Here is a 25,674-nt window from a genome sequence, read left to right as displayed (position 1 = left end):
TCGTAATAGACATGAAGACAGATTTTTCAGGATTTAGCACCATTTGCCAATTTTGACACCACTTTTTAATTTTTTCTAAGTTGCAGTTTAATTCGACTTGATCAGCCGATGTTTCAATTTTATTGTAAATCACACAGTCGTCGGCGAATAGTCTGATTGGAACCGAGATGTCATTGCGCAGATCGTTAATGTAAATCAAAAATAAAAGAGGACCCAAGACACTGCCCTGGGGTACGCCTGAAACAACTGGGGACATAGTGGATTTGCTACCCCCAACTTTAACGTACTGTTTCCGTGATGAAAGATAAGAGGAAAACCACTTCGTGATGGCTGGATTCTTAAAAACAGCACTGATTTTCAATAGCAATTTGGGGTGAGATACTTTGTCGAACGCCTTTGCGAAATCTAGGAATATTACATCAGTTTGACCACGACAGTTTATCCTTTGAGAGAGATCATGAACAGTTTCTATGAGCTGGGTAGTCGTGGAAAGACCTCTGCGGAAACCATGCTGCGATTTAAATAATATGTCATATTTTTCAAGGTAAGCCAGTAGATGTTTAGATATGATATGTTCAAGGAGCTTTGAGCATGTACTAGTAAGGGAAATGGGGCGAAAGTTACAGACGTCATTAACACTACCGCTCTTGTGGATGGGAATAATTTTTGCTATTTTCCAAGCGCTGGGAAAAGAACCGCTACTCATAGACAATCTAAAGATGATAGTAAGGTATTTAGAAACCCACTCAGCATACCTTTTTAAAAATTCATTCGGAATTTCGTCTGGACCTGGGCTCTTTTTTGAGTCGATGTTAAGTAGAAGGTTAAAAACTCCTTGCTCACTTATATCTAAGTTATTGATGGGAGGATTGTTGGAAGAATCACTAAAGCTTGGCAAATTTCCATCATCGTTGGTGAAAACGGATGAAAAAAAAGTGCTAAAATTTTCAACGCTCTGCTTTTCATTTTTTGGGTCAGAGGCACGCTGCTGGAACTTAGCCGAAGGGTTGACGTACCGCCAGAACTTCTCAGGTGCCTCGCTAAGGAATTTTTTAAGTGTTATACTATAAAACCTTTCTTTAGACTCTCTAACTAGACGCCTCAGCTCCCGACTCAATCGCTGAATGCAAGTTTTTTTTTCTACACCTGTACCATGTGAACTCGCTCGTCTCCGCTTCAGTTGTCGTTTTGCGTGGATTATTTCCCTTGTAATCCAAGGATTTTTGTTCGCGATTTTTTTAGGGCGCTTTGGTATAAATCGCTCAATACACCGTAACGTCATGCTCGAAAAATAGTCCCATAACGTGTCTGGGCTAGCATCTGATTGGTAAAGAAACATAAAATCATCAAATGATTGTTCAAGGCAATCAAGTACGCTTACATCATCAGCACTTCTAAAATCCAAAAACATCTTTCTTGAATGACTGTGCGATTTTTCTGGGGTAACATTCAATGAGACGAGTAACATCCTATGATCGGATAGGCCTTCTTCGGTTTCACATTTCGAAAAATATGGTTTTAAACTCTCGGAAACAAAAACTAGATCTAAAATTGTTGACGTTGTTGAACATACTCTAGTGTAATCTGTTACCACCTGGGATAAGTTATAGCAAAATACAAGTTCTAATAATTGATCGCAACTAGCTACTTCCGCCGTTCCATGAGAATATGATGACCAGTCAATCCCAGGTAAATTAAGATCTCCCAGTAACAAAATGTTGTCTCCGTAACGTAAATTGGAATCCATGTAGCCCCTTAGTTTTAACAGCATTTCAACTGGCGAATTCGGGGCTCTGTACACGCCACCAATATAAACTGTACGGTTATTCAATTTTGTCTTGATCCATAATGCTTCTACATCCCGTACTTCCTCAAGGACTTCAAATTTGATGTTATTTTTAATCATAATAGCAACTCCGCCTCCCCTTCCCTCTCTATCTTTTCTTATTATTGAATAATTCGGTGGAGTAACTTCGGAGTTTAAGATATTTTCATGAAGCCATGTCTCGGTAATTACGGCCACTTCAGGATCGTGCTCTAGCATTATGCTTTCGAACGCGTCAACCTTGTTTGCAATACTTCTGGCGTTTATGTTTAATATTTTAAAACATGCTAAATCATTTTGTTTTAGTCACTCGTTATTTGCTTCCGGTGGAACGCGACACTTGTATCTCTCATTGCTGACTTCATTCCAGGCGTACAGAACATTGTTAAGCCACAGCTTATCAAAGACTAGATTGACTTTGGCACCGTTTTTCCTCTCCTCTGCGGTTGAATTCCACAGGTTCTTTCGAAGCTCAACAACCCTCTTGGAATAGTCTTCATTGATGCTAATTTGGGTACCTTTAAGTTTGACACAGTTTTTCATGATAGCCATTTTCTCTTTAAAATCCCCGACTGTAAGTATTACAGGGCGATCTCTACCAGTCATCTTTTTTCCAAGTCGATGTATAGGTTGGATAGAGTTCAGTTTTTGACCTAGTATAGCGTCAAACACCTCATTGTTGATTTTCCTCATTAGTACATCCTCGTTTTCAGAAGACTCTTCCTTAATTCCCCTTACGATAACGTTATTTCGTCGTGAACGATTTTCTAAGTCATCAATTTGTTTTACAAGAGTATTTATTTCGACATCGTAGCCACTAACAGAGTTTTCAAGTTTAGCAAGCCTGTTCTCAGTTTCACCTACGCTCTCAAGTTTTTTTTCTATCGCAAGTAGCCTGTTTTGCATTTGTAGCATACTTTCTTCCGAAGAAGTCTGTTTTACTTGTACCTCAGTAATTTTAGCAAGGATCTCCTTTTGTGTCCGAATCATATCATTAAACATTTCTTGCGTAATAGGCCCAGGGTTTTCCTACACATCTCCAGCTAGTATGAGCAACAGGCCTGCTACAGAGAAACAATCGCGTACACAAGCTGCAATTGTGTGTGGACTCTTTGGCAATGTTTGTTTTCTGCCAGTTTAGGCGAACTGAGCCACACCTGTTTCGACCGGTTCAAATTTAAATAAATGGTAACCAACGCACAAACTAAACAAGTTTCAAGTACTTTATTGAGATTTTTGAAGTGACTTTTAGTATTGAACGACTGCAAGCACTTGAATGGTTAATTCAAGAGTTTATAAATCGTGACTACCCCATGCTTGTCATCTGCCAAGAAGGTGGTAACGCTCAATGGCTTGAGCCCAGTGAGTTGTTAAGTAAGCCTGTGGGGATGTTACAGCCGTCAAAACGCATGATGACTAGCGGGGGTGCACACTTCTTCTAAGAGTGCAGTCAGTCTTGCCTCAGCGTTTGATCCTGCTGCTACGCCCCCATCGGCGCCCGCGATGCTCTAGTGTTATCTTCTATTCCCTTTTTGTTTTGGGCACAACTTTACCCTATTAAGCGTTTAGCTTGTTTCAGTTTTCGTCGCTTCATTAATTGTCATTCGTGTCAATATAGCTTAGAAGAATAGAAGAGGTCTTCATTCCTTCATTACAGTAAAATCGATTTCAGCCGTGCTGCCATGCCCACTAGCCAACTGAGAAACACAAAAATATACCTTACATTCTTTAGACGCACAAAGGCTTTCTTCACGTGCGTCGTCATTTTTCTTTTCTTCTGTCTCATTGCCTGGGACATTCGCGAACCGTCATTCCCTTGCTTTCTCACACGCAGTTGATGAGAATCATATTGATTTAAAGAAGTGGACTCTGAATGCAAACCAAAATAGACCCTATGAACAATTTCACAAATTTCAGGTGTTTTCTTAAAACAAAATTCAGCCTTTTTACTTTAATGAAGAAGGAAGGCCAGCGAAGCTTTAATATGGTGGGAATGAAGTAATGGCCGGCCGCAAGTCGGCAAGCCAGAGTAGAATGGATGAAAATGTTGCCGCCTGCTATAAGCGGGGGCGGCATCCAGACAACCGGCAGGCCGGTTGTCTGGTTACCTCTGTCGAATATAGATGGCGGGCGGTAGCTGTCCGGAGTGCTGTGCGGACATTTATCTGCTGGCGGACACGATCCTGGGAAAACGAGCCCTTAAAGGGATGGTGAAGCGAAATTTGGGTTTCAAAAAACAATGCTGGAGATATAGGCGCGACGCTACAATCCCTACAACACTACTAGTAAGGCGATATCTCGAATGGACGGGCCGTATCTTTGGAAAAAGAAGTCGAGATTGAACCAGGCCCACGAGGCGCGTGATGTCAAGATACCCAGTTTCCTCCTCTTTTCTCTTCACTCCCTCCAGGCTGCGAGGCGGAGAAGACGCGAGGCCGTTCCCTCTCCTTCTCGGAAAAACATGACGTCAACATTCCTGCCAAATGCGCCTCTTTGTTTGAAAAATACGGTCATCCGCTCGAGATATCTCTGTATGAGTGATGTTTTGGTGTTTGTAGCATCCCGTTGCACGCTTTTGCCGCGTATTTTGGGGAATCCAGATTTCAGTTCAGCATCTCTGTAACAGCTCCGCTGTAAAAAAAAAAAAAAAAAAGAAAAGAAAAAAACGATGGGATTGCAGGCAAATTTGTTACGTGAGTCCGCCTGTCTTTAGTCCCTTAAGTTTAACTTGCTCTGAAACATGGGGCAAGGAGGGTTTCGTGTGCTTTAGTGAGGCCTCCTACAGGCTCGAGGTTGTAAAATCGCAGACAAGAATCAATAATGCCCCTCTCGGCTAGACTGACTACAACCACTTTCAGTGTCACAAGAAGAGGGGAAACTGCGCCTCCCGCTCCAATTACGTTCAACCAAAAAAATGTAGTGGAAGCGACGTTTGTTGCTGCTCAATATATATTTGAAGTCTTCTCACCTTCCCTTAAATAAATAAAGTGAATTTGTTTTCGTGCTGTTTTTCACCTTATCCACTAAGACGGGAATGACTGGCACGACCCCAATTAGTATATCCGCATTTACCGTATACACGAGGCAAGTTCTAGGGTGGCTCATTCCTGTTACTTGTTTTGTGCGTCTGCTTATTCTGAACACTTTGGAAATGGCCCTAGTGTACTCGGAACATCAACAAAACATTTCTGGATGAGAACTTCCGCATGTGATGAGGGAAGTCTTCAGGTTTTGTGGTGAAACTCAGGGTGATGCTTACATGAAAATCGCCAGCCAGTGGCTAACTAACAATGTCGCCAGATTGTGCTATTTATAACCAATGTGGGCTATATTTGTTCTAGTTGGCGTCAAAATTTCGTGGCTATTTCTAATAATGCGGCCAACTTTTGTCGTACCTCAGGTTCGACGCCGACTTTTGAGGTTCAACTAGTCCATTTTCAAACTTTTAATCAGGTTTGCAAAAAAACGCTTGGTTGTTTTTGGCTAGTCGAGAGGAGAGAGAGGAAGGAGAAAGGCTTCAAACTTCTACAAACTTTCGGGTTTCCACAATGCGTAGTGAAGCAATGCTTGCAGAGTTCAAGCGGTCTCCGTACAGCGCAGTGGAGCAAACCAAACAGATTGCACTATTAACACAGACGCAGTAGCGCGTGTTCAACCCGGATGCATATGGCTCTGCCCGGACGTAGACTGAACTCTCCAAACTGCTTCGGTGCCCAGTGTTAGAATCCTAAAACACCCAAGTTTGTAAAAATGAGAAGTCCGAAGTTTCAGTGCTCTACAATTGACTACCTTCCAGTCGTCACCCACTCCAAGGTAGGACAACACAATCAGAAATGGCGTGAACCAGTATGGGGGCACTCATAATCTACACAAAACAAAAGAGACGGGTGGGATATTGGTAAGGACCTTAGATATTGGGGTTCTGGTTTGAAGGTTTAAAACTACCAGTGTTATGACTGTTCTGCTTCTGTATTTTGTCCGTTTACTGTATGATAATATCTCCCCGGCTTCACAATAAAGCTGTCTTTGCGCGTTTTGTAATTCTGAAAACCTACGAGGGACGGGTCCGTGTGGTGATGATTTTCATCTTTTCAAAACTTTTTTCTTTAATTTACGAGTAACAATGTACACAAAATTTGGTGCATCTGAGGGTTGAAAACGATAATGTAACGTGTATTGTATTAATGTGAGAAATTGTATATAAAAGGCTTAAAAATCATTGTTTTAGGTCTTGGCTATTTTGGCTCTATATATGTTTTACGGCTTTCGCTATATTTGGGCTACACCTCCCAGTCGTTCGGCAGTTTTTCGATGGGACCTTCTAGGAACCCTGGCTGCCTAGAGAACATTGGTCTGCAATACTGCCGTCCTCTGCTCCATGCGTTTATGAGCGGCATCAAGAAAGGGTTATTACGGCATACGCGAGTCTACAATTTCTTACTTTGTCGAACACTCTAATTAGTTACTTTTTTGAACGCCTTGATGAGTGGTTTATTATATCTAAAACGTAATAAGATACGAGTGGGGTACAATACGGCACAACGCATCTAGTGATTCTGTCGGAAGATTTTATTTGTAGATGATCAATTTTGGACTAGGGGAAGGAAGTATGCTGGCTGTGTGGTGAAAATCGGGGATGAGGTTTACGTAGCATTTTGCAGGCTCGTGGCGGCTTTGGTACCCTGCGAACATTGGGCTGCAATACTGCCGGCCTGTGTGTTTATTAACGGCATAAATAAATGATTCGTATGGCCGAGTATACATTTTCTTGTCTTGACGAACATACTAATTATTTATTTTGGGAGCCCCGTGATCAGTTTTATTGCTTATATTTGAGAAGGTTCAGGGTATTCAGGTGGTAAAATAATGCAGACTCCATCTATATTGATTCGGTCGAAAGAGTTTGCATTGTTTATTTAACGGCTTCGTGGAAAAAAAAAACAACTGGGTAAGATATTTAACGTGGCTATCGAGGGTTAACTGTTGCCCAAGTTCTTTGAAGTGTGACTCGTGGCAACGATAAGCACATGGACAAACCCTTCTCATTTCTTTCTTATCCTAGGGCAGTAAGGTTGAAAGTAACGCCGCAGAAGTAAGATATTGCCGCGCGCAGGGTCACGGACTTGTAGAAAGTTCTCGTTCATTCTTGCTGCGGACATAACTATCGTTCATCCTTGTTTTTGTTGTTCTAGAAAGTGCTTGTTCATTCTCGCCCCGAGCGCGCTACGCTCGAACCTTCTCCGCCGAATCTTCGAGATAGTGACTGACTCTAGATAAGAGGCCGCCCGCGACCTTGTCGAGTCAGTTTCGCCCCAGCGCTCGACTCTGCTGTCTCGCCGACCTCGACGCTCGCGACGCTTTGTTATTATTTTCTATTCTCTTTTTGTTTTGGCACAAGTTCGCCACATTAAACGTTTAGTTCTTCCTGTTTATTTATTGTTATTCTGGTCACCACCCGCGACATTTTGGTGGAGGTGCGGGGTACCGCATGCCTGTACAGCGTTACCCTCCAAGATCCCGCAGTGCAAGTCCGGTACCAAGCCCAGTGAGAAGACCACTCCCCGCGGAACCCGAAACTCGGACCAGCCGGCGCATCAAGGGAGAGGATCCTGAATACGGTTTGCTACTGGACAAGCCCAAGCCGAAGAAGACGACGATGGCCGACCAGGCGCAGGCCCCGGCTGCTCCTGCCGTCGTATACCTGCCCGTCGCACCCAAAACTCCGACGCCGTTCCACGGAGACGCACACGAGGACATCGAGGACTGGCTGCAACACTATGAACGGGTGGCCCGCCATAACGGGTGGTCAGCCGAGCACTGCTTGCAGAACCTTTACTTTTCGATGGAAGGAACTGCGAGGCACTGGTTGGAAAACCACGAGGCTTCTTTGACGTCGTGGGAGGTGTGCAAGCAAGAATTAAAGAAGACGTTTGCCTGCCAACACCGACGTGAGAGGGCCGAAGATCTCCTGCGAACAAGGACCCAAGACCTACATGAGAGCGTCACCAGCTTCGCTGAGGATGTTCTCCGCCTGAGCGCCCGCGCCGATCCTCAGGCTACCGAGGAGAAGAAGCTGCACCACTTGATGAGGGGTGTGAAAAGTGAGATATTCGGCGGCCTCATTCGCAATCCCCCGACAACCGTCGACGGGTTCGTCACGGAGGCGACGAATATGAAACGGGCCCTACAAGCACGCGCCAGACACTACCAGCGACACCCCGGCGTAACCACTCTGGCGACATCCGGATCCGACCTTGGCACCACCCTCCCCGGCATCCGTGAAATTATCCGTGAAGTCGTCCAGGAAGAACTCAAGAAGCTTCTGCCCGCTGCAGTACGCCCGGCCTCACTCTCCATCGCCGAGGTTGTGCGGGAAGAAGTCCAGAGAACCTTCCAGAAAAGGGTTCCCGTCGTCATGGCAGCCCCCGAGGAGCCCACGTTGACTTACGCCGCAGTGGCTCGACGGCCACCGCCTCCTCCTCGTCGCACCTATGTCGCGCCGCCCCGACGTCAGTCTCCTGCGCCGCAGCACGACCGACACCACGACGACCAGGTCCAGTACGCCTGCCCGGAGCCTCGCGCACCCCGCAAGACCGACGTGTGGCGAACGCCCGACCGACGCCCTCTGTGCTTCCATTGCGGGGAAGCGGACCACACCTACTGCCGATGCCCATACCGACGACTCGGGCTTCGCGGGTTCCACCCGAACGACCCGCGACCCCGTTATGGTGAACGCCCTCGGGAGATCGACGAGTACCTGCGACGACCTCAGTCCCCCGAGCCTACGTCCCGCCGAGAGTTCCGGTCGCCGTCGCCACGACGTCCAGCTTCGCCGATGCACCGACCCCGACGTGAAAGCCTGTCGCCCCTCGCTCCTCGCCGGGGAAACTAGGCGCGGCAACCCCTGGAGGTGGAGTTGCCGAAGACGACCGACGCCAAGATCCTCCACGAACGTCGGAGGGCCCCCACTCGAACGCTACCAGAGGTCGAAACCACGCCCCTGCAACAGTGTCCAATTACCTAAACATCGTCATCGACGGCCACGACGCATCAGCGCTCGTCGACACTGGAGCAGACTACTCAGTCTTGAGTGGGAGGCTCTCCCGCCGCCTTCGGAAAGTCACGACGCCGTGGGATGGACCTCAGATACGAACCGCCGGAGGGCACCTCATCACACCGGTCGGGAGATGCACTGCTCGCGTCGAGATCCACGGTGAGACGTGCCCTGTCAAGTTCGTCGTTCTGCAAGACTGTTCGAGGGACATTATCCTCGGAATGGACTTTTTTTTGAGGGGACCGCCAAGCACTGCTATGTCGCGCCGCCCTGACGTCACTCTCCAGCGCCGCAGCACGACCGACGCCACGACGACCAAGTTCAGTACGCCTGCACGGAGCCCCGCGTACAACGGAAGACCGACGTGTGGCGAACGCCCGACCGACGCCCTCTGTGCTTCCACTGCGGGGAAGCAGACCACACCTACCGCCGATGCCCATACCGACGACTCGGGCTGCGCGGGTTCCACCCGAACGACCCGCGCCCTCGTTATGCTGAACGACCTCGGGAAATCGACGAGTACCTGCGACGACCTCAGTCTCCCGAGCCCGCGTCCCGCCGAGAGTTCCGGTCGCCGTCGCCACGACGTCCAGCTTCGCCGATGCACCGACCTCGACGTGAAAGCCTGTCACCCCTTGCACCTCGCCGGGAAAACTAGGCGCGGCAACCCCTGGAGGTGGAGTTGCCGAAGACGACCGACGCCAAGATCCTCCACGAACGTCGGAGGGCCCCCATTCGAGCGCCACCAGAGACCAAAACGACGCCCCTGCAACGGTGTCCCATAACCTAAACGTCGTCATCGACGGCCACCACGCATCAGCACTCGTGGACACCGGAGCAGACTACTCAGTCTTGAGTGGGAGGCTCTCCCGCCGCCTTCGCAAAGTCATGACGCCGCGGTATGGACCCCAAATACGAACCGCAGGAGGACATCTCATCACGCCCGTCGGAAGGTGCACTGCTCGCGTCAAGATTCACGGCGAGACGTGTCCGGTAAAGTTCGTCGTCCTACGAGACTGTTCCAGAGATGTCATTCTTGTCATGGACTTTCTGTGTGAACACGGCGCCGTCATCGACCTGGGCGAGAACAGACTGACGCTGCGGAAGCCTTTTCCGCCTTCAGAGAAACCCCAAACAGGGTCAGCCGCCGTCCGAGTCGCCACCGACCACGTGAACCTGCCGCCACGATCAAGTCTTAGCTTAGTCGATGCTAGCTTCCGTTCGGCAAGGGCTGCACTGAGTATAAGGTGAAAAAAGTGTTGTAGATTATGTGAAACAAACAAAAGCAATCTTAGCATCCACAATTCGCTAGAGGCACTGAAAACAAAAATCAGAGGTTGGGTCAATTATGTTAACACAATATACTTCGGACACATACCTTGACTGCAGGTAAGATATTTGCTGCCTTCAATCTAGATCTGCTTGAAGATCTACAAGCCAAATAACAAATATTTTATAAGCTGAAATATATTTCGATGGAACTACAAAATCTGAAGACTATCTCTGAAAATATGGTGCTATCTAGTACACCAGAGATGAGTAAAATTGGATTACAGCGTCCCCCTTACAAAGATTGAAGCAAAAAAAGTATAGAGTGTGACGTGCCACTACAGTAGAACCTCGTTAATTCGGACCTCGTGGGACCGGCAAAAATGTCCGAATTATCCGAAAGTTGAAATGTCGAAAGGACAGAGAAAGCTGCGCGAAAACGTTTCCCTGTGGCATACCTTTATTTTGAGAAGAAATCTGTTATTACCGCCTGCTTTCTGGATGGGTTTAATGGGTTTAATGGGTTTAATGGGTTTCTCAACCCTGGAAAGTCCCCGGGCCCTGACGGGTTAACTGCCGCCTTCTTTAAGGCGTTTAAGCATGATATTTCTTTCGTATTAACAAACGTTTTCAACGAAGCCTTTGAGCTTAACGTCCTCCCGCCGTCCTTTTTATCGTCGCACACCTTTCTGATACCCAAGACAGAGGACATAATCAAGCTTCAACAGGTCACGTCTTATCGCCCCATAAGCTTAACTAATGTGGACTATAAAATATTCATGAAAATATTGGCCAGGAGATTACAATCTGTAATAACAGAGCTTGTAGGACCCCACCAAACATGTGGCATAAAGGGTAGAACCATTTTGACTAACATTCATAAAACGCGGAGTGTCCTGGAGTGTTGCGACGTCATGCACGCTGGTGTAGCAATGCTGCAGATAGACCTAGAAAAAGCTTTCGATCGGGTGCCGCATGACGTCCTCTTATCAGTCTTAGATCATGTTAACGTCGGCTCCGTTGTAAGCGAAGGAGTGCGAATGGCGTATAGTGGTTGTACGACAAGTCTAATAGTTAACAAAGCGTTAGGAAATCCCATCAAAGTGCGCCGTTCTGTCCGCCAAGGATGCCCCCTTTCCCCCCTCCTTTTTTGCATCTATATTGAGTCTTTTTGCCTGAGCATTAGTAGAAATAACAGTATTAATGGGTTTAAGCTTTTTTCTTCTGAGGTGCGTATCCTAGCCTACGCGGACGATATTGCTACTTCACAAATCAAGAAAGCGTTGTTGAAGTGGTGAAAACTGTAAAACAGTTTTGTGCCGTTAGTGGAAGTGCCGTCAATTGGGACAAATGTCTGGGTTTTTGGCATGGGAACTGGTGTTCGACTCCAAGCGTATTTGAAAACATAAGGTGGCAAACCACTCCAGTAAATTATTTGGGAGTACCCCTCGAGAGCTACAGTGATAGCGAGCCCTACTGGCGCGGACAGGCGCAAGAGCTCAGGGAGAAAACATAGAAATGGAGAGGTTGGGAATTCTCAATGTTTGCTCGGGCGACTGTTTGCAACCTGTTTCTCGTCAGTAAACTATGGTATGTGCTCCAAGTCGTGCACTGTTCCCGGGTGAATATGCAGAAACTGCACCGGGTTTTTGCTGTCTTTATTTGGGGCTCCGTGTGGGAACGGACGAGTCGTCTGAACCTTTTTCGGAGCGTCCGCAACGGCGGACTAGGTTTGACACATTTGTTTTTGCGTCAAATTGTGAACCGTGTTATCTTTCTGCGGGATATAGGTGACTCTTTTTTACGCACAGTATGCCAAATGAGGCTGAGTAGCGCTCTGCCCGAGTTTGTGGTTTCTTCGGCACGGGTGCCAGGGCGCATTCATGGTTATATGAAGGAGGTCGTCGTTTCATGTCATTTCCTGACAGCTCGTTTTTCGTTCGAATATTTAAGCGTAGTGTCTCGCAAAAAGTTGTACAAGGATCTCTGTGATGTTGTTTTTCCCATACCTTTGTATCGAGCACAGTACTGTGCAGGCCCAGGCCAAGACGTTTTAAAACGAGTTAAGAGAATGCTGGTTCCGTCCGGTGTTAAAACATTTTTTTTCTATTTGCACACAGGCACGTTATCTGTAAAGACATGGATGGCATCTGGAGGACTGTTCGTCCCGTGGGGCGACCACTGTTTTTTGTGTAAAAAACCAGACCATCGAACACGTTTTTCTTGAACGTTGGGATGGCGTCTTTCTCTGGGACGTTCTTCAACGGACCCTGAAGAAAGATTTACCTCTGGACGTGCACGGGATCAGGTACCTCCCCATCGAAAATGAGGCCGGTGTGCCGTTTGATACGATGATGTTACTCGGCCTGCACAGCATTTGGAGGTCTCGGATGGCTATGCGCCACGCAGATGTTGACGCCCGCGAGGCGCAGGAATATTTCCGGGAGAGCATTGCATCTGTGCTCGAGGTGTATAAGGCACAGAAGAGCGTGCCCGAGTAGATTCCACGCGTGGAACCTCTTTTAAACATGAAAAGGTTTTAATCTAGCACTACTAGCCCAAGCCGGGCTGGTGTTTTAATGTCTGTCGCTGCTTGTATTCTCAGTGTTATGTGTCCCAATGCGGCAATAAAGAAAAAAAAAGCGCTCGTGGTCTAACGGTTATCGGGCGTGCTTTCCACGCTGAAAGCCAGGGTTCGATTCCTGGCCGCGGCTACACATTTTTGTTGACACTGTAATGTGATATTCTGGTGAATTCGAGAACCGTCTTGCTGATTCGAGGTTAGAATGTCCTACGCACCGAACCTTCTACGCCGAATGATCCAGAAACCCACGAGGGTATATAAGGGATTCCGCCAAGTGAGCGGAGTCAGTTTTTTGCCCCAGCGTTCGACTCTGCTGCTACGCCGACTTCGACGCCCGCGACGCTGTGTTATTATCTTTTTTACCCTTTTATTTTTGGCACAAGTTCACCACATTAAACGTTTATTTATTTCTGTTTATTTCTTGTTTATTGGTCACCACCCGTGACATTTTGGTGGAGGTGCGGGGTACCGCATGTCCGTGCAGCGCAGCCCTCCGAGTTCTCGCACTACAAGTACGAACCCAAGCTGACGAGGACCCAACGAAGACCAGATCGAGACTCGATCAAGTCGCCGAACCCAAGGGCTACACCCGGAATACGGACTTTTACCACCCAGGACCAGGCAGCCGACGATGGCCAACCAGTCGCAGACCCCCGCCGCTCCTGCCGTCGTCTACCTACCCGTCGCTCCTCGGACACCGACTCCATTCCACGGCGAGCAGTACGAAGACGTCGAAGACTGGATTGACCAGTATGAACGCATTGCCCGCCACAATTGCTGGACAGACGAGCAGCGCCTGCACAATGTCTATTTTTCGCTTGAGGGGACCGCCAAGCACTGGTATGAGAATCATGAGTCCTCCCTGACGTCGTGGGACATTTTCAAGAGCGATCTCAAGGCTACCTTCATCAACCACCACCGCCGAGAGAGAGCCGAGGACCTACTGCAAATCAGAACCCAGGGCCCCAACGAGAGTGTCACCGGCTTCGTAGAGGACGTCCTGCGTCTGAGCGCCCGCGCCGACCCTCGGGCTACAGAAGAGAAGAAGCTACGAATCCTCATGCGGGGCGTGAGAGAAAACATCTTTGGTGGCCTTGTCCGCAGCCCTCCGACAACTGTCGAAGGCTTTGTCGCCGAGGCAATGAACATTGAGCGTGCCCTGAAAGCCCGAGCCAGCCATTACAACCGACTGGCCGACACGTTTGTTGCTTCGACGCTGGCATCTTCCCGAATCGACGCGGGCCGCATCCGCGCTGCCAACCTTCGTGAAATTGTCCGGGACATCGTCCGGGAAGAGCTCCGTAAAATTCTGCCCGACACTGATCGCCCCGCCTCGATCTCCATCGCCGAGGTCGTGCGGGAAGAAGTGCAGAGAGCCATCCAACCAGAGGCTCCCATCGGCGTGGCAGTCCCCGAAGAACCCAGGCTAACTTACGCCGCAGTGGCCCGACGGCCACCGCCTCCTACTCGCGCCTATGTCGCGCCGCCCTGACGTCACTCTCCAGCGCCGCAGCACGACCGACGCCACGACGACCAAGTTCAGTACGCCTGCACGGAGCCCCGCGTACAACGGAAGACCGACGTGTGGCGAACGCCCGACCGACGCCCTCTGTGCTTCCACTGCGGGGAAGCAGACCACACCTACCGCCGATGCCCATACCGACGACTCGGGCTGCGCGGGTTCCACCCGAACGACCCGCGCCCTCGTTATGCTGAACGACCTCGGGAAATCGACGAGTACCTGCGACGACCTCAGTCTCCCGAGCCCGCGTCCCGCCGAGAGTTCCGGTCGCCGTCGCCACGACGTCCAGCTTCGCCGATGCACCGACCTCGACGTGAAAGCCTGTCACCCCTTGCACCTCGCCGGGAAAACTAGGCGCGGCAACCCCTGGGGGTGGAGTTGCCGAAGACGACCGACGCCAAGATCCTCCACGAACGTCGGAGGGCCCCCATTCGAGCGCCACCAGAGACCAAAACGACGCCCCTGCAACGGTGTCCCATAACCTAAACGTCGTCATCGACGGCCACCACGCATCAGCACTCGTGGACACCGGAGCAGACTACTCAGTCTTGAGTGGGAGGCTCTCCCGCCGCCTTCGCAAAGTCATGACGCCGCGGTATGGACCCCAAATACGAACCGCAGGAGGACATCTCATCACGCCCGTCGGAAGGTGCACTGCTCGCGTCAAGATTCACGGCGAGACGTGTCCGTAAAGTTCGTCGTCCTACGAGACTGTTCCAGAGATGTCATTCTTGTCATGGACTTTCTGTGTGAACACGGCGCCGTCATCGACCTGGGTGAGAACAGACTGACGCTGCGGAAGCCTGTTCCGCCTTCAGAGAAACCCCAAACAGGGTCAGCCGCCATCCGAGTCGCCACCGACCACGTGAACCTGCCGCCACGATCAAGTGTTGTCGTACCGGTCGTGGCCGATACAGCTACCTGCGGCGAAGTTGTCCTAAGAAGGCAACCTTCAATTGCTCCTGGGAAGAGGAATAGGCGTCGCAAGAGGAGTAACTGAACTTCAGGATGGACGGACTGTGGTCTTCGTGAGGAACTTCCGAAATGAAACGCAACACCTCACGAAAGCTGCAGCCGTGGGCCACGTCGAGGAACTTCGAAACGCCGCCGAAATCGCCACGATTACTGACGAAACCTCGCCACCTCAGCAAGACAGTCCGTCGCCAGCGCAGCTCGACATTGACCCTAAGCTTCCAAGCCCTAAACGACGGCAGCTGCTTAACTTCCTCGCCGAATACCGTGACTGCTTTGCGACGTCGTCGAAGGTACGCCAAACCACCGTTGCGAAGCACCGCATCGTTACCGAGGACGACGCGCGCCCTGTGCATCGATCGCCGTACAGAGTCTCCGTTAAAGAAAGGAAGGCAATCCAGGAGCAAGTTCAAGAGATGCTGAGAGACGACATAATCCAACTTTCAAATAGTCCGTGGGCCTCTCCAGTCGTGCTGATTAAGAAAAATGACGGAACGGCTTAGGTTCTGCGTGGACTACCGGCAGCTGAACGCCTTGACGAAGAAAGACGGCTACGCGCTTCCCCGCATCGACGACACTCTAGACCGGTTGCGCCACTCTCGATATTTCACATCGATGGTCCTGAAGAGCGGCTACTGGCAGATCGAAGTCGACGAACGGGACCGAGAAAAGACAGCCTTCGTCACGCCGGACGGACTGTACGAGTTCAAAGTGATGCCCTTCGGACTATGCACGGCGCCAGCAACGTTCCTGCGTGTCATGGACACCGTACTGGCAGGGTTGAAGTGGCAGAGCTGTCTCGTCTACCTTGACGACGTCGTAGTGTTTTTAACTGACTTCGACGAGCACTTTAGACGACTCCGAGCTGTCCTCCAAGCTATAGAGACCGCCGGGCTCACCCTCAAGGCGTCAAAGTGCCGGTTCGCCTATGACGAACTGAAGTTTCTAGGCTACGTGGTTAGTAACGAAGGCGTCCGCCCAGACCCTGAGAAGACTCGCGCCGTCGCGGCATTCCCAGCGCCGAAAGACAGGAAGGCCGTGCGAAGATTCCTCGGACTTTGTGCCTACTATCGACGCTTCGTTCGGGATTTCGCAAGGATTTCCGCACCGCTCACAAACCTCACGAAGGACGCCGAGAAGTTCGAATGGGACGAGGAGCAGCTGCAGGCATTCGACGAGTTGAAGCGAAGACTCCAGACTCCTCCTGTCCTTGGACACTTCGATCAGGATAAAGAAACCGAGATTCACAGGGACGCTAGTAATGCAGGACTTGGAGCGGTACTGGTTCAAGTACAAGAAGTAGCCGAGCGAGTCATCGCCTACGCAGGTCGAACATTGTCCAAGTCGGAGAAAAATCATCCACGACTGAGAAAGAATGCCTTGCGGTCATCTGGGCAATCACGAAATTTTAGTCCATACCTATACGGGAGCCCGTTCTGTGTAGTCACAGACCACCACTCGCTCTACTGGCTTGCGAACCTCAAGGACCCGTCAGGACGCCTCGCTCGATGGAGTCTCCGACTACTAGAGTTCAACACGACCGTGGTCTACAAATCAGGCCGCAAGCACAGCGACGCCGACCGCCTGTCCAGAGCTCCCGTCGAAACACCTTCCGGCAGCAGCGACGACGATGACGACGAGTGTTTCCTGGACGCAGTGAACACCGACGACATGGCCCGACGTCAACGAGGCGATCCTCAGCTGCGCGCACTAATAGAGCACCTGGAAGGGCGCGGAAGTGCCATACCACGTGTTTTTTTCACGCGCCCTGCCGAGCTTTGCCATGCGACAAGGTGTGCTCTACAAAGAGAGCTTCGGGAACAACAACTCGCCGTGGCTGCTGGTAATCCCGACCCACCTTCGGGAGGAGATCTTCCAAGCCTGCCACGATGACCCAACGTCCGGACACCTTGGTTACAGCCGGACACTGGCCCGTATCCGTGAAAAGTATTACTGGCCCAAGCTCCCCAAGACCGTCCACCTATACACACGATCATGCCACGAGTGCCAGCGACGCAAGAAACCTCCGATGAGGCCGGCCGGACTCCTGCAGGCAATTCCTCCGCCAACTACACCTTCCCAGCAGATCGGAATAGATCTACTTGGCCCTTTTCCGCCGTCGACGTCAGGAAATCGCTGGATCATCGTCGCCGCAGATTATCTTACGCGGTACGCCGAAACGAAAGCCCTTCCTTCCGGGACTGCTGTAGAAGTTGCCAAGTTTTTCATTGAATCCATCGTCCGCCGGCACGGCGCTCCCGAAGTCCTGACCTCAGACCGTGGATCCTCGTTCATGGCCCAGCTGACACAAGAAGTCCTTCGTCTCAGCCACACCAGCCATCGTCTCACCACGGAGTACCAGACGCAGACCAACGGGCTGACGGAAAGACTCAACAAGACCATCGCCGACATGATCTCCGTGTACGTCGACGTGGGGCACAAGACATGGGACGAGGTGTTGCCGTACGTCACTTTTGCCTACAGCACGGCCGCGCAAGAGACCACCGGGCTTACACCCTTTCAAATGGTTCATGGTCGCAAAGTGACGACAACGCTGGAAGCGATGTTACCTTACGTACCGGCTGTCGACGGAAGCGACGACGCCCAGGTGGTTGCCCAACGGTCAGAAGAAGTCCGTCGGCTCGCCAGACTCCGGATTCAAGCCCAACAACGCATCGACACTGGCAGCTACAACCTTCGTCGTCGGGACGTCCACTTCCAGCCCGGAGACAGGGTGTGGGTGTGGACACCGATCCGCCGCCGTGCTCTCAGCGAAAAACTCTTGAAGCGCTACTTCGGACCCTACAGAGTACTTCGTCGACTCGGGGATCTGAACTACGAGGTGATGCCCGACGGTACACGGACTTCACGCCGCCCACCGCGACCTGAAGTCGTCCACGTCGTGCGCCTGAAGCCGCGTACTACGCTTGATAGGACTGCGGACCTTATGTGTTCCGAATGACGCTTTAGTTTGCCGTTCTTCTTATCTGCTTTGTTTAGTTTCGTGTTGCATCGAGGGGAGCACTTTTTTAAAGGGGGGGATAATGCCGCGAGCACAGCTGACCAAGAAGGCAGCGCGCTCGTGGTCTAACGGTTATCGCGCGTGCTTTCCACGCTGAAAGCCAGGGTTCGATTCCAGGCCGCGGCTACACATTTTTGTTGACACTGTAATGTGATGTTCTGGTGAATTTGAAAACCGTCTTGCTGATTCGGGGTTAGGATGTTCTACGCACCGAAACTTCTACGCCGAACGATCCAGAAACCCACGAGGGTACATAAGGGATTCCGCCAGGTGAGCGGAGTCAGTTTTTCGCCCCAGCGTTCGACTCTGCTGCTACGCCGACTTCGACGGTCTGTTATTATCTTTTGTACCCTTTTATTTTTGGCACAAGTTCGCCACATTAAATGTTTATTTATTTCTGTTTATTTCTTGTTTATTGGTCACCACCCGTGACAATATATAGAGCACCTTACCATGAACAGCCTTGGCAGTCTTCCATGAAGTCTGGCCTTCAGCAGAAGAGGCTGTCATTCTATGTCGTCCCAGGACACTAAGACCAGGATGGCGAAAGTGAATGCCAACTTGTACTTGGTAAGGGCTGCAGTAAGTATAAAGATGAAAACACAGATTAAAATATTCGGTAAAAAATATCATGCACCAACTTAAAAAAAAATGTGCACAAAAAGAAAAGGACGAAAGGACAGGAACACGTAGGACGGAGACTGTTGTATACTCACAACTTGATCTATTGAACATAAAAGAAAAAAGAAAAAGCATCAGAGAAATCAGAAAGACTGTGTTCGGAGAATGTGAGCTTCAGAAACCGGGGCGTGAGCCAAAGATGTCCGGTAGATTGTTTTACAGACACTCTGGAATTAACAACAGCCTTTCCATGTAACAAGGTGTTGAGTTTATTCTAATTGAACATCTTGAGAAATAAGACAAAAATCAAGGAATAAAGGAGAGGAATACATACACTACATACAAGTGCAGACTCCCAACTCACTTAAATTGGAGAAGAAAAAAATAAAGAATGCGGAAGGAGCTTTAGCAAAAGTTCGAACAGGTCCAAGTGGGACGTGCTAATTCATCCAACACGATTTTCTTGGCAGCGCAGGTAACAGACGGATGTGCGGACCCATTGCTCGCGCATACTACGAATAATAAAGGCCTAAAATAATCCCCTTGTATGTTTTTCATGTTATCTGCTGATTATTCACGTTTTCTCTAAAAGCCTCGTCCCACTAGAGCGGCAAACACCGATTTTTGTCCGACGACACCACAAAGTTCTGTGTCGCCGATGCTGTCCCACTGCAACGACCAACACCCGCGACAATCGCCGACAAGCACTGACAAACCATCGAGACGGACGAGTTCTTGTCTGTCGTTGGACTTGAAGCGCAGCAAGCAGTCCCGCCGAGGAACATCTCTCGGATACAAACTTATCCGCCTCGCCCGCTTGTGCCCTCTGTTGCCTCTCTTTCCAACCTTCTACCGTTCCTCCCGTGGCTTGCTCCGCCGCTCGATCTTCAGAAAAGCCCTTGGCGGCCTCTCCTCGTTCCTGCAGTTCCGGTCCCTCAACTGCTCATAGTGGTCGCGGGCGCGCCACTAGCGCTAAGCAGTCGGGTTGCCCGGTGCAGCCGTTTGTCTGCGTATTTTGAACTGTTTTGTTGACAATTCCAGTCCCACTAGGAAACAAGTTTCCTTGTCCCCGTGTTTTGTGTCCTGTCCGCCAGGTGGACTGGTTTTGCTCGCAAAACTTGGTGCGCGATTTGGTGCTTCAAGACGCCGAGGTCTACGCCCCTACATCAGGATGGGTACACCCATGTTCGAGGACTGAACAAAGTAAGACCGCTCACCACGAAGTAGGACACGACGTTCCGCGGCAAGCCATTCCGGCAGACGAGAGACTTGTCATCACGTTCTGCGATAATCGGGATGCCGTACAGTCCACCAAAAAACGCCTGCCCTAAATCATTCGGATATGAAGTCTTGAACATCCTCAAAATTGGGGTGAAATTCCGTGGTGCTTAGCTAGAATTCCTCAAGCGACAAAAAAAAAAAAAAAAAGGAATGATTCGGGTATGCTAGTTCGGAAAAAAGTTTGGTGTCGATTGTCGCAACTGTTTGCGGAAAGTCGCCAACGGCAAATTAAGAGAAGCGCAAGCTTTAATCAAGAAATAAAGTAATCGTCTCCACTTTCACCGTGTTTGTCGGCGCGTCTAATGCCCAAATAGCAAAACACGAAAACCGCGTCGCCAGACTCCGTTTGTCTGTGTATGTTGAAGTGTTTTGTTGACAACTCCAGTCCCACTAGGAAACAAGTTTCCTTTCCCCCGTGTCCTGCGTCGTGTCCGCCAGGTGGGACGGCGGACTCCGACAAACAGGCGGTCTGTCGGTGTCGTCTGTCGCTCGTCGTGTGTCGCTGTCGTTTGTTGCTGCCTGTCGCTCTAGTGGGACGCGGCTATAAGGATGACATACACGAGCAGTGTAGACGGTGCATAAGTGGGTGACAATTCATCGTAGATTTTAGAGAGAGATTGAGTTGCCTTAATGTATAAGCCATCAATCTGTTGCCATAACTGACAAGGAAATTATGTTTTTAAAATCTGCTGTTGCTTATAGGTGAATCAGCGCATTCCACTTGGGCCTGTGCTTGAGCTCCTTCCGCATTCTTTATTTCTTCCTTCGTCTCTGTTTATCCGAGTTGAGAGTCTGCGCTTGCGTGTGGTTTACGTGTTACTCTGCTTGTCTCCATGACTTTTTGTGGTGAACTGTTTTTCAAGGTGTTCAATTAGTACCAGCTCACCACCTTACCACAATCATGCAACAACTAGAAACAATTACAACCTACACCATTCGCTCAAGGCAGTACCAAACGACAAAATACAGGGATTGGGTGAGGTATGTCTAACACTATATACTTACACTGTACTAAATATACCTCTCATAAACTGGCGAGACACTACCTTAATTCAGGACATGCTTGTAAATTTCCCCAGAAGCCCAGAAGCGGCATCAAAAAGTTTTTCGTGGGCACAAATTTTTGATATCAGGAGCGGTATGCTATGCAAATCACCATGGGATGAATTCATCGCGGCACCAATTTCTGACAATTCTTTTCTGATAACGAATCACGAAAATAAAGTCGTTTGCAGACGACTGCGCGGTGGAAGCTACGAACTTGCTCGATCAATCAATCTCTGCCTTTTATCTGGCCCAGCTCTCCGGACGCAAATACGCAACGCAACCACCCGTAGTGTCTACCCTAGAGCTTAGGCGATGGAGGGGCACCGCGCTCTTCCAGACATTCTAGTTTACCAGTGAACAATACGGTGGAGGAAGGCAATCAAACTCCCCCCCCCCGTTCCCTTTCCGCCTCCACCCGCCGGCCGCCCGGCCGCCGCCGTCCCCCCCCCCCCCCCCCCCGTTCTTTGGCTATTATGGATGTCTAAAGACTTTAGGGAAGCTATGTGCGCGTATCTTCAACACGCTTGCAATAAAACGATCAGCAAAGCGCATTAAAAAACTATTAAAACACACAGTATTAATAAATCATTGAGCATGTAAACATTGCCACCATATTGTAAATACGTCCTGAACACGTAGCAAAAGATTACATACGAAACTAACAGTACAATGTATTCAAACGAACTCAGCAGACATATAAGCTACTGAAAACAACATGTCTACGATTTGGCGATTTTCTCTTGCTGGTTAACGCGCGATGCTGGTGATCGTGTGGTCGGTGGTTCGAATCCCGGTAGAGCAAATTTTTTTTTTTTATGTTTTTCATTCATTCATATATTTATTGTACTCTTAAAGGAGCCCTCCGGAGCTTTCTGCGATGGTCTATTTATGGCGGTAACTCAATCTACAGGCACTAAGGATCCTAAAAATCATAAAATTACCGTCATGCGCGGGGGATTCGCCTATAAAAATTGCTACCAAAGTCCCCGGCACGCCCCCCTTTCTGAGATGACCCCGGAAAACGGGAGGGGCATCTCTTTACGCATCAGCCAATAGCAAGCGAAGGATTCCGGCGTCACTGCGCGTCACCAACGCGGCCGACCGCCGTCCCGCGGAGGGATCTCTCCGGACTTAGTGCTCGGCAGTCGCCGTTCGTCGCACCACACCGTCGCGCTGCTACTGCAATACGCGATCGCATTCCACAGATGACAAGGAAAAGTTTGACTCGCTGACGTGGAAGGATCGCAAAGCTGGCTTCGGAGTCGGGATCCACGGGAAGAAGGAACACGTGTCCCGCAAATGCACGCCTGCAGACGCCCCGGGAAGCAGACGAGCCGACGCGCCGACGCATCACCCCCTAGCAACAAGCTTGCGGGGAGAAAACATAGTTCGCTGGTTTTGGAGCGATAATTGCGGACTATATTTCTCGCACCACAATCAGTTTACGTTTTTCTCAAACTCTAATTTACAACAAGCTTAAGAAGTGTTGCAATAATAACCTTCGCATTCACCGCGAGATGCAGCATTTCCATTGGTCAGGTTTTAGCGATGGGCAGGGAATGGGGGATTGTCTTCCAAGAGAAAATAGTCCCGATATATTTCTGCTGCCATCTGCTTAATAAACGGTTTTGTAATCTCAAACTTTGTATACATACTAACTTGCACTTACTACGTAATATAACAACACAAACAGACGATCGCAGAAAGATCCGGAGGGCCCCTTTAGGGGCCGTTTTTCAAGGGCATTACATAAGGGGGGGTCATACATGAAAAAATACAAAAACAAAGCACCGGGTGTTGCAGCTAACAATGCTGAACTTGCATAAGATGTGAAAAAATACAATGATTGATTCTTAGTAAAAACGTGAAATTATAGCATTACAAAACAAGGTGGGGTCATCAATGGCCACTATATCAGGTGGCAGGTGGTTCCAGTCTATGATGGTCTATGGGAAGGAAGACTGGTTAAAATAATTAGTGCGACCAGTGATCCGCGACACATGGCGTGAGCGGTTTAGCCGTGATGATGATCTGCTAGGAGGAAGAAGCAGTGAGGAACGTAGTATTGGGTGAAAATGGTAAACGTTATGAAACAAACTTAAGCGTGTTATTTTACGTCGTACGTTGAGAGTTTGGATATCGATCTGGTGTTTGAGAGATGAAACACTAGTCGTTGGGAAATAGTCGTTTAGGATAAATCTAACAGCACGATTTTGGATGGACTCAAGATGGCTGATGAGACAGGCTTGGTGTGGGCTCCAAATGGCTGAAGCGTATTTCAATTTCGGTCGCACATATGTTTCGTAGGCCAATTTTCGTAAGTAAGAGGGCGCTTCTTTCAAATTTCGGTTGATGTACCCTAGAGTCCGGGAAGCTTTTGCCACAATAGTTTCGATGTGGTTATTACAGATTAGATCACTTATCAGCGTTACACCGCGGTATTTGTAATAATACGTAGAATTAGCTAGGTCGGAGCCAATAAAATATGAAAAGTTGCTTGTTTTTTTTTTTTTTTTCGAGTAAAGCAAACCAGCTTGCATTTTGATATATTCCATGACATAAGCCATTTGAAGCACCAAGCATAAACTGAACTTAAATCCTTTTGAAGCTGAAGATGGTTATTGTGAGAATTAATTTTGCGATACAGAACACAGTCATCCGCGAAGAGACGGATGCTATACGTGATTGAGTTAGGTAAATCGTTAATAAATATTAGAAACAGTAAAGCTCCAAGCACGGATCCCTGAGGAATCCTAGAAGTGATGCGACTGCAGTTTGATTTATGGTTGTTAGCAACAGTGAAATGGGTGCGAGACAAAAGAAAGTCACGTATCCAGGAGACAACAAGGGGGTCAATGCCAAGGCAAGAAAGTTTATCTATTAGGCGATGATGAGGAACCCTGTCGAATGCCTTCGAGAAATCAAGGAACAAGGCATCTGTTTGGCTTAGTGAGTCAGTATTAGTGAAAAGTTCATGAGTGAACTCTACAAGTTGCGTTTCGCACGAGAAGCCCCTCCGAAAACCATGCTGGCGATTGTAAAAAAAAGAGTAATTTTCTTCTAGGTGGGAAATAACGTGAGAAATTATTACATGCTCAAGAAGTTTGGACGCAATGCAGGTTAATGAAATGGGACGGTAGTTCGTGGGCAGCTTACGATCGCCGCTTTTAAAGACTGCAACGACCTTGCCCAGCTTCCAGTCCAAGGGTAAGCAACCTTGCTCCAGTGACTGAGAAAAGATCAATTTAAGACACTCACCAGATGTAACTTTGGTATTGCTAAGAATTTTCGGGTTTATATTATCGGGACCACAAGATGACGCTAGTTTTAATCTTTCCATGAGGTGAAGTATTCCATCGGCTGAAATGTCAATGGAAGCCATAGGTACAAAATCGGACAAGGGCAAACGTGGAATATCAGTGGTATTTTTACAGGTGAACACATAAGAGAAATAATTATTTAATACAGTAGCGCAATGGAAGCTCAGATACAGCGACTCCATTTTCGTCATGAAAATGAATCGAATGAGTGCCTTTAGGCAAAAATATTTTCCAAAACTTCTGGGGATTAGAGCGCAAAATTCTTGGTAAATCTAAAGAGAAGAATTTCTGTTTTGACGATCTAATACTTTTTGTATAAGTTTTGAGGCACGCAAAGTATTCATTCCAAACAGAGTTAACGTTCAGCCGTTTCGCTCTTTTATACAAACGTTTCTTTTTATTGTTCAATGAACGCAATGTTTTGTTATACCAGGGGTTATTCCTGTCGCTCCGCACAGTGACAGTAAGGACTGTCACGTGCCTGTGACGATTATTACGGATGGAAGAAGAAAAGAAGCGGAAGGGAACGAGCGCGTTCCAGAGAACGGCGAGCGCGAGCAGAGAACGGCGAGCACGAGAAGAGAACGGCGGGCGCGAGAGGAGAGGCAGGGGTGGAAGCCAGGGTCGGGCCGCGACGCCTGGCGACGACCAGAGCTCGGAGGGAGGACCAGCCGCTACGGACGGCGACGCCTGCTACGAGCAACTCCAGGGGGAGTACGAGACACCGGCTTCCGCATCATCACATCAAGCGGCGACGCTCCGCAAGGCACCGAGGGGAGAGACTTGAACTTGAGGCAAGGACTGTAGCGGGAACGGGCTATGAGTGTGTTGACGTGACTTTATCTCCCTTCAGTGTTTTGCTTTTCTTATTGCTAATTCTTTTCCTATTGTATCGCTTCTGACACGTTCCTATCTTCATTCTTGTCAATATATCAATTCTTTTCTTGATCCTCTCATGGATGTCGTTTCTCTCTTTTCCCGATTGACGATGACAATTTTGCGAGCCTGCCAGGATGCCATTAATCCACTAACCTGATCTCGTTGGTCCGGAGGAGAGAGTTCGCGACCATGACTGGGTCTGGGGTTGTAGAGATTGATAAATTGATGGCGGTTGGGAGGGAACTAGGATACACTGGAGAGGAGCTGAAGGTCTGGGT

The 25,674-nt window shown here is 49.1% G+C and overlaps 1 pseudogene; it reads right to left on the bottom strand.

The window, feature by feature from the left end:
* Positions 1 to 2,131: 2,131 nt before the first annotated feature.
* Positions 2,132 to 25,587, bottom strand: LOC120847087 (annotated as a pseudogene).
* Between the last annotated feature and the right edge of the window lie 87 nt (positions 25,588 to 25,674).

This window comes from Ixodes scapularis, unplaced genomic scaffold (genome assembly GCF_016920785.2).
Source record: "Ixodes scapularis isolate PalLabHiFi unplaced genomic scaffold, ASM1692078v2 ptg001158l_1___fragment_3__unscaffolded, whole genome shotgun sequence".
NCBI classification, from domain to species: domain Eukaryota; kingdom Metazoa; phylum Arthropoda; class Arachnida; order Ixodida; family Ixodidae; genus Ixodes; species Ixodes scapularis.
This window is presented reverse-complemented; position numbering and strand designations above follow the sequence as displayed.